A 9,221-nucleotide genomic window follows, 5' to 3' on the forward strand; every position below is an offset into this window, starting at 1 on the left:
ACCCGTACCCCAGTGAGAGTCAGTGTGTGTGGAACCCATACCCCAGCGAGAGTCAGTGTGTGTGGAACCCGTACCCCAGTGAGAGTCAGTGTGTGTGGAACCCACACCTCAGTGAGATTCAGTGTGTGTGGGACCCGTACCCCAGTGAGAGTCAGTGTGTGTGGGACCCGTACCCCAGTGAGAGTCAGTGTGTGTGGAACCCGTACCCCAGTGAGAGTCAGTGTGTGTGGGACCCGTACCCCAGTGAGAGTCAGTGTGAGGGACCCATACCCCAGTGAGAGTCAGTGTGTGTGGAACGCGTACCCCAGTGAGAGTCAGTGTGTGTGGGACCCGTACCCCAGTGAGAGTCAGTGTGAGGGACCCATACCCCAGTGAGAGTCAGTGTGTGTGGAACCCGTACCCCAGAGTCAGTGTGTGTGGGACCCGTACCTCAGTGAGATTCAGTGTGTGTGGAACCCGTACCCCAGTGAGAGTCAGTGTGTGTGGAACCCGTACCCCAGTGAGAGTCAGTGTGTGTGGAACCCGTACCTCAGTGAGATTCAGTGTGTGTGGAACCCGTACCCCAGTGAGAGTCAGTGTGTGTGGAACCCGTACCCCAGTGAGAGTCAGTGTGTGTGGAACCCGTACCCCAGCGAGAGTCAGTGTGTGTGGAACCCGTACCCCAGTGAGAGTCAGTGTGTGTGGAACCCGTACCCCAGTAAGAGTCAGTGTGTGTGGAACCCATACCCCAGTGAGAGTCAGTGTGTGTGGAACCCGTACCCCAGTAAGAGTCAGTGTGTGTGGAACCCATACCCCAGTAAGAGTCAGTGTGTGTGGAACCCGTACCTCAGTGAGATTCAGTGTGTGTGGAACCCGTGCCCCTGTGAGAGTCAGTGTGTGTGGAACCCGTACCCGAGTGAGAGTCAGTGTGTGTGGAACCCATACCCCAGTGAGAGTCAGTGTGTGTGGAACCCGTACCTCAGTGAGATTCAGTGTGTGTGGAACCCGTACCCCAGTGAGAGTCAGTGTGTGTGGAACCCACACCTCAGTGAGATTCAGTGTGTGTGGGACCCGTACCCCAGTGAGAGTCAGTGTGTGTGGAACCCGTACCCCAGTGAGAGTCAGTGTGTGTGGGACCCGTACCCCAGTGAGAGTCAGTGTGTGTGGAACCCGTACCCAGTGAGAGTCAGTGTGTGTGGGACCCGTACCCCAGTGAGAGTCAGTGTGAGGGACCCATACCCCAGTGGGAGTCAGTGTGTGTGGAACCCGTACCCCAGTGAGAGTCAGTGTGTGAGGGACCTGTGCCCCAGTGAGAGTCAGTGTGTGTGGAACCCGTACCCCAGTGAGAGTCAGTGTGTGAGGGACCTGTGCCCCAGTGAGAGTCAGTGTGTGTGGAACCCGTACCCCAGTGAGAGTCAGTGTGTGTGGGACCCGTACCCCAGTGAGAGTCAGTGTGTGTGGGACCCGTACCCCAGTGAGAGTCAGTGTGTGTGGGACCCGTACCCCAGTGAGAGTCAGTGTGTGTGGAACCCGTACCCAGTGAGAGTCAGTGTGTGTGGGACCCGTACCCCAGTGAGAGTCAGTGTGAGGGACCCATACCCCAGTGAGAGTCAGTGTGTGTGGAACCCGTACCCCAGTGAGAGTCAGTGTGTGAGGGACCTGTGCCCCAGTGAGAGTCAGTGTGTGTGGAACCCGTACCCCAGTGAGAGTCAGTGTGTGTGGAACCCGTACCCCAGTGAGAGTCAGTGTGTGAGGGACCCATACCCCAGTGAGAGTCAGTGTGTGAGGGACCTGTGCCCCAGTGAGAGTCAGTGTGTGTGGAACCCATACCCCAGTGAGAGTCAGTGTTTGTGGGACCCATTCCCCAGTGAGAGTCAGTGTTTGTGGGACCCGTACCCCAGTGAGAGTCAGTGTGTGAGGGACCTGTGCCCCAGTGAGAGTCAGTGTGTGTGGAATGTGTAAAAGTTGCTGAGGGAAGGAATGTAGAAAAAACTGGGGGAAGTCCGTTTCTTAGAATCAGAAAAACCAACAGAGGAAATTCTTGATGCAGTCGTAACCAAAATGGCAGGAAATTCACTATTAGCTCTTCCAAGAACTCAGCCTGACCACAGCGTGTTTTCCCGAAGGTGATTACATGGTTGCCTCTTTCTGCTGACAGTTAGATGTCAATCTGTCCTGTGGTCAAGTCAGGACTGCCAAACCCACAGAGAGAAGCAGCTTGAACATTAACGATGAGAGGAGGAGGCGTCCCACCCTCTGAGCCTACTCCACCGTTGAATATGATCATTGCTGATCATCAACTTTAACTCCACTGTGCTGTGAGAGTGTCATATCCCCGGATTCTTCTGGTGCCCAAACTCCATCACTCCTGGTCTGGAGTAAACTCAATGGCTGGACTTCCTTCGGTGTTTTGGGGTAGAGAGTTCCAAAGTTCTACATCCACTTTTACAGAGTTAGATTAATTGAAGTTGTTATTGCTTTGATGTTTTCTGGCTTCGGCATCAGTGTTATTAACCATCCCTTTAAGATGCAATTTTGTTTGTTTTCAAAACTTGATATCTGAAATTTCTTTTCTAGCTGATCTCAAGCTGTGCTGGCCTTGTGTTAACTTGCACAAAGTCCTGTTTACTTTTCATGTCTGTGCTCACTGTTCTACATCTGAGCTGGAAACATTTCAGTATCAAAATTCTCATCATCCTTCCTTATCTCCAGCATCTCCTCCAGCTCTGCAACACTCCAGCATATTTCCATTTCTGGTTTCTCGCACACCCCTGATTGTAGTCGCTTCATAATCAACAGCTATGCCTTTGGATGCTTGGGCCGAACCTCTTGAATCCCTCCCTCAACCTCCTCCACCTCTCCCTTTCCGTTCCTTAAAACCTACGTCTTTGACTGAGCTTTTGGTCACCTGTCCCAATATCTCCTTGTTGCTTTATGCCGCTATTTATTTGATATTGTGCCTGGGTGGCACAGTGGGTTAGCACTGCTGCCTCACAGCGCCAAGGACCCAGGTTCAGTTCCGGCCTTGGATGACTGTCTGTGTGGAGTTTGCATATTCTCCCCGTGTCTGCGTGGGTTTCCTCCGGGTGCTCCGGTTTCCTCCCACGGTCCAAAGATGTGCAGGTTAGATGGATTGGCCGTGCTAAATTGACCCTGAGTGTCAGGGGGATTAGCATTGGGTTATGGGGATAGGGCCTGGATGGAATTGCTGTTGGTACAGGCTCGATGGGCCAAACGATCTCCGTCTGCACTGTAGTGATTCTATTTATTTACTAATTTATCAGTCACAAGTAAGGCTTACATTAACATTGCAATTAAGTCACTGTGAAAATCCCCTAGTCGCCACACTCCGGCGCCTGTTCGGGTACACTGAGGGAGAATTTAGCACGGCCAATGCACCTAACCAACATGTCTTTTGGACTATGGGAAGAAACTCACGCAGACACGGGGAGAACATGCAGACTTCACACAGGCAATGACCCAAGCTGGGAATCGAACCTGAGTCCCTGGTGTTGTGAGGCAGCAGTGCTATTCACTGTGCCACCGTGCCGCCTAAGTGCTTAGGGGAGATTCCCACTGTTAAAGGCGCTGTATAAGTATAAGTTGTTGCTGCTTTTTATGATGTACGCGATCCAACAATTCTTTCTGGCTTCCACATTTAGTGAGTGAGTCTTGATAGTTTCACGTTAAATTCATCCTATTGACATGAGTCTTGCAGCTTTGCTAATGGGTCTTTGGTTGATAGTCTACATATCAGCTTCAGAAAACTGTTCAGAGAATTACCTCAAGACGTGACAATAGGTCTGCCTTCCACGAAACCGATTTCTTTCATAAGAACATAAGAAATAGGAGCAGGAGTAGGCCTTCAAGCCTGCTCCACCATTCAATAAGATCATGGCCGATCTGATCATGGGTTCAGTTCCACTTACCCACCCACTCCCCATAACCCTTAATTCCCTTCATGGTTAAAAATCTGTGACTTAAACACATTTAACGAGGTAGCCTCTACTGCTTCATTGGGCAGAGAATTCCAAAGATTCACTACCCTCTGGGAGAAGTTCCTCCTCAACTCTGTTCTAAATTGACTCCCCTGTATTTTGAGGCTATGCCCCTAGTTCTTGTTTCCATTGTAAGTGGAAATAACCTCGCTGCTTCTACCCTGTCTAGCCCCTTCATTATCTTATATGTCTCTATAAGATCTCCCCTCATCCTTCTAAACTCCAATGAGTACAGGCCCAGTCTACTCAATCTCTCCTCATAAGCTAACCCCCTCATCTCCGGAATCAACCGGGTGAACCTTCTCTGTACCCCCTCCAAAGCTAATATACCCTTTCTTAAATAAGGGGACCAAAATTGTACACAGTACTCTAGGTGCAGCCTCACCAGTACCCTGTACAGTTGCAGCATGACCTCCCTGCTTTTATACTCTATCCCTCTCGCGATAAAGGCCAACATTCCATTTGCCTTCTTGATTACCTGCTGCACCTGTAAACTGAGTTTTTGTGATTCATGCACAAGGACCCCCAGGTCCCTCTGCACAGTAGCATGTTGTAATTTTTCACCGTTTAAATAATAGTCCATTTTACTATTATTCCTTCCAAAGTGGATAACCTCACACTTACCAATGTTATACTCCATCTGCCAGATCCTTGCCCACTCACTTAGCCTATCCAAATCTCTCTGCAGACTCTCTGTGTCCTCCACGCAACTTGCTTTCCCACTCATCTTTGTGTCATCTACAAACTTTGTTACCCTACACTCGGTCCCCTCCTCCAGATCGTCTATGTATATGGTAAATAGTTGAGGCCCCAGCACCGATCCCTGCGGCACGCCACTAGTCACTGATTGCCAACTGGAAAAGCGCCCATTTATTCCGACTCTCTGCTTGCTGCTCGATAGCCAATCCTCAATCCACGCTAACACTTTACCCCCAACTCCGTGGGCCTTTATCTTATGCAGCAACCTTTTGTGAGGCACCTTATCGAATGCCTTCTGGAAATCTAAATACACCACATCCACCGGTTCCCCTCTGTCAACCGCACTCGTTATATCCTCAAAAAAGTCCAGTAAGTTAGTCAAACATGACTTTCCCATCATGAATCCATGCTGCGTCTGCTTGAATGAACCATTCTTTTCCAGGTGTCCTGCTATTTCTTCCTTGATGATAGATTCCAGCATTTTCCCGGATGTTAAGCTAACCGGCCTGTAGTTACCTGCCTTTTGTCTATCTCCTTTTTTAAACAGTGGCCTTACATTAGCTGTTTTCCAATCAGCTGGCACCTCCCCAGAGTCCAGTGAATTTTGATAAATTACAACTAATGCATTTGCTATTACTTCTGCTGTTTCTTTTAGTACCCTGGGATGCATTCCATCCGGACCAGGGGACTTGTCTACCTTTAGTCCCATTAGCCTACCCAGCACTACCTCTTTAGTAATAGTGATCGTTTTAAGGTCCTCACCCCCTACAGTCCCATGACCGTCAATTATTGGTAAGCTATTTGTGTCCTCCACTGTGAAGACCGACACAAAAAACTTGTTTAAGGCCTCGGCCATTTCCTCGTTTCCTATTATTAAATCTCCCTTCTCATCTTCTAAGGGACCAACATTTACTTTAGCCACTCTTTTCCGTTTTATATATTTGTAAAAGTTTTTACAATCAGTTTTTATATTTTGTGCTAGTTTACTTTCATAATCTATCTTTCCTTTCTTTATTGCTTTCTTAGTCGTTCTTTGTTGTTTTTTAAAGCCTTCCCAATCTTCTAGTTCTCCACTAATTTTGGCCACTCTGTATGCATTGGTTTTTAATTTAATACTCTCCTTTATTTACTTAGTTATCCATGGCTGGTTATCCCTTTTCTTACATTCCTTCTTTTTCACTGGAATATATTTTTGCTGAGTACTGAGAAAAATCTCCTTAAAAATCCTTCACTGTTCCTCAACTGTCCCACCAATTAGTCTGTGTTCCCAGTCTACATTAGCCAACTCCGCCCTCATCCTATTGTAATCCCCCTTGTTCAAGCAGAGGACACTGGTTTGGGACCCTACTTTCTCACCCTCCATCTGTATTAGAAATTCAACCATATTGTGATCACTCATTCCAAGAGGATCCCTCACAAGGAGATCATTAATTTTACCTGTCTCATTACACAGGACCAGATCCAAGATAACTCGCTCCCTCGTAGGTTCTGTAACATACTGTTCGAGGAAACTATCGCGACAGCATTCTAAGAACTCTTCCTCAAGTCCTCAAGTTTCATCGATTCTTTGGAGAAAAGGAATTAAATACCATCACCATCATTAGAGAGGTAGTATGAGACAAACTAATGGGGCTAAAGGCAGCTAAGTTCCCGGGCCATGAAGGCTTCCATCCTCGGATCCTAAAGGAAGCCGCGACAGAGATAGTGCATGTATTGGTTGTAATTTTCCAAAAATCCTTGGATTCTGAAGAAGTACGGGAGAATTGGAAAACTGCCAATGTGACACATTTATTCAAAAAGGGAGGGAGGCAAAAAATGGGTAACTACAGGTCAATTTTCCCAACATCTATTGTTGGAAAAATGTTGGAATCAATCATGAAGGAAATAATAGTGGTACATTTGGAAAATCTAATCATAGAATCCCTACAGTGTAGAAGGAGGCCATTCGTCCCATCGAGTCTGCACCATCCATAGTCCCACGCAGGCCCTATTCCCATAACCCCACATATTTAACCTGCGAATCCCCCTGACATTAGGGAAAATTTAGCATGGCCAATCCACCTAACCAGCACATCTTTGGAGTGTGGGAGGAAACCCAGAGCACCCGGAGGAAACCCACGCAGACAGGGGGAGAACGTGCAGACTCCACACAGACAGTGATCCGAAGCCGGAATTGAACCCAGGTCTCTGGCGCTGTGAGGCAACAGTGCTAACCCACTGTGCGACCGTGCCGCTCCTAATCTAATCAAGCAGAGTCAGCATGGCTTCATGAAAGGGAAATTGTGTCTGACTAATTAGAGATTTTCATTAAAGTCTCAACCAGAATTGGTGGAAGGGAACCAGTAGATGTGATGTATTTGGACTTCTAGAAGATGTTTGACAAGGTATCTCACAAAAGGTTAAGTCATAGATCAGTGTCCATGATGTTGGAGGTAGTATATTGGCAGAGATAGAGAATTGGCTAATGGGAAGAAAATAGCAAGTAGGGATAAGGGGTTCTTTTTCAGATTGGCGACGTGTAACCAGTGAAGTTCCACAGGGATCAGGGCTGAGACCGCAACTGTTTATAACATATATTAATGGTCTGGAAGAAGAAAGTGATTGTACCATAGCCAAATTTGCAGATGACACAAAAATAGGTGGAAAGGCAAGTTGCAAGAGGGATAGAAACAATTTACAAAGAGATATCGATAGGTTAAAAAGTTTATTTATTAGTCACAAGTAAGCTTACATTAACACTGCAATGAAGTTACTGTGAAAATCCCTTGTCGCCACACTCTGGCGCCTGTTCGGGTACACGGAGGGAGAATTTAGCACAGCCAATGCACCCTAACCAGCACATATTTAACCTGCGAATCCCCCTGACACTAGGGTCAATTTAGCACGGCCAATCCACCCAACCAGCACATCTTTGGAGTGTGGGAGGAAACCGGAGCACCCGGCGGAAACCCATGCAGACACGAGGAGAACTTGCAAACTCCACACAGACAGTGACCCAAGCCGGGAATCGAACCCAGGTCCCTGGCGCTGTGAGGCAGCAGTGCTAACCACTGTGCCACTGTGCCGATAGGTTAAGTAAGTGGGCAAAAAGTTGGCAAATGGAGTATAATGTGGGAAAATGTGAAGTTTATTTTGGAAGGGAGAACAAAAGAACAGAGTGTTATTTAAACGGAGAAAAGCTGCAGAAAGCTGCAACACAAAGGGACTGGGGTTACTTGTACACAAAACACAGAAAGCTGGCACACAGGTACAGCAGGTAATCAGGAAGGTGAATGGAATGTTGGCCCTTAGTCCAAGGGGTTTGGAGTGTAAGAGTAGGGAAGTCTTGCTGCAACTGTACAAGGTACTGGTGAGGCCACAGCTGGAGCACTGCGAGCCGTTTTGGTCCCCTTATTTAAGGAAAGATATTATTTCATTAGAGGCAGTTCAGAGGAGGTTCACAAGAATGATCCCCAGATTGGAGGGATTGTCTTAGGAGGAAACAGGTTGGGACTCATTGGAATTTGGAAGAATGAGAGGTGATCTCATTTAAATGTATAGGATTTTTAAGGGGCTTGACAGGGTAGATGCAGAGAGGATGTTTCCCCTCATGGGAGCGTCTAGGACCAGAGGGCACAGTCTCAGAATAAAGGGGCACCAATTTAAGACTGAGACTGGGCGGCACGGTAGCACAGTGGTTAGCACTGCTGCTTCGCAGCTCCAGGGTCCCGGGATCGATTCCCGGCTCGGGTCACTGTCTGTGTGGAGTTTGCACATTCTCCTCGTGTCTGCGTGGGTTTCCTCCGGGTGCTCCGGTTTCCTCCCACAGTCCAAAGATGTGCGGGTTAGGTTGATTGGCCAGGTTAAAAATTGCCCCTTAGAGTCCTGAGATGTATAGGTTAGAGGGATTAGCGGGTAAATGTGTGGGGGTAGGGCCTGGGTGGGATTGTGGTCGGTGCAGACTTGATGGGCCGAATGGCCTCCTTCTGCACTGTAGGGTTTCTATGATTTCTATGAGGAGGAATTTCTTCTCTCAGAGTGTTGTGAGTCTTTGGAACTCTTTGCTACAGACAGCTGTGCTGGCAGAGTCCTTGTGTATATTTAAGGCTGAAATAGATTTTTGATCAGTAAGGGAATCAAGGATCATAGAAATCATAGAAACCCTACAGTACAGAAAGAGGCTATTCGGCTCATCGAGTCTGCACCGACCACAATCCCACCCAGGCCCTACCCCCATATCCCTACATATTTATCCACTAATCCGTCTAACCTACGCATCTCAGGACACGAAGGGGCGATTTTAGCATGGCCAATCAACCTAACCCGTACATCTTTGGACTGTGGGAGGAAACCGGAGCACCCGGAGGAAACCCACGCAGACACGAGGAGAATGTGCAAACTCCACACAGACAGTGACCCAAGCCGGGAATCGAACCCAGGTCCCTGGAGCTGTGAAGCAGCAGTGCTAACCACTGTGCTACCGTGCCACCCAACCACTGTGCTACTGTGCTGCCGTACCGATGACGGAGAAACGGCAGGAAAGTGGACGTGAGGAATGTCGGATCA

Source organism: Mustelus asterias, chromosome 29 (assembly GCF_964213995.1).
Source record: "Mustelus asterias chromosome 29, sMusAst1.hap1.1, whole genome shotgun sequence".
NCBI classification, from domain to species: Eukaryota; Metazoa; Chordata; class Chondrichthyes; order Carcharhiniformes; family Triakidae; genus Mustelus; species Mustelus asterias.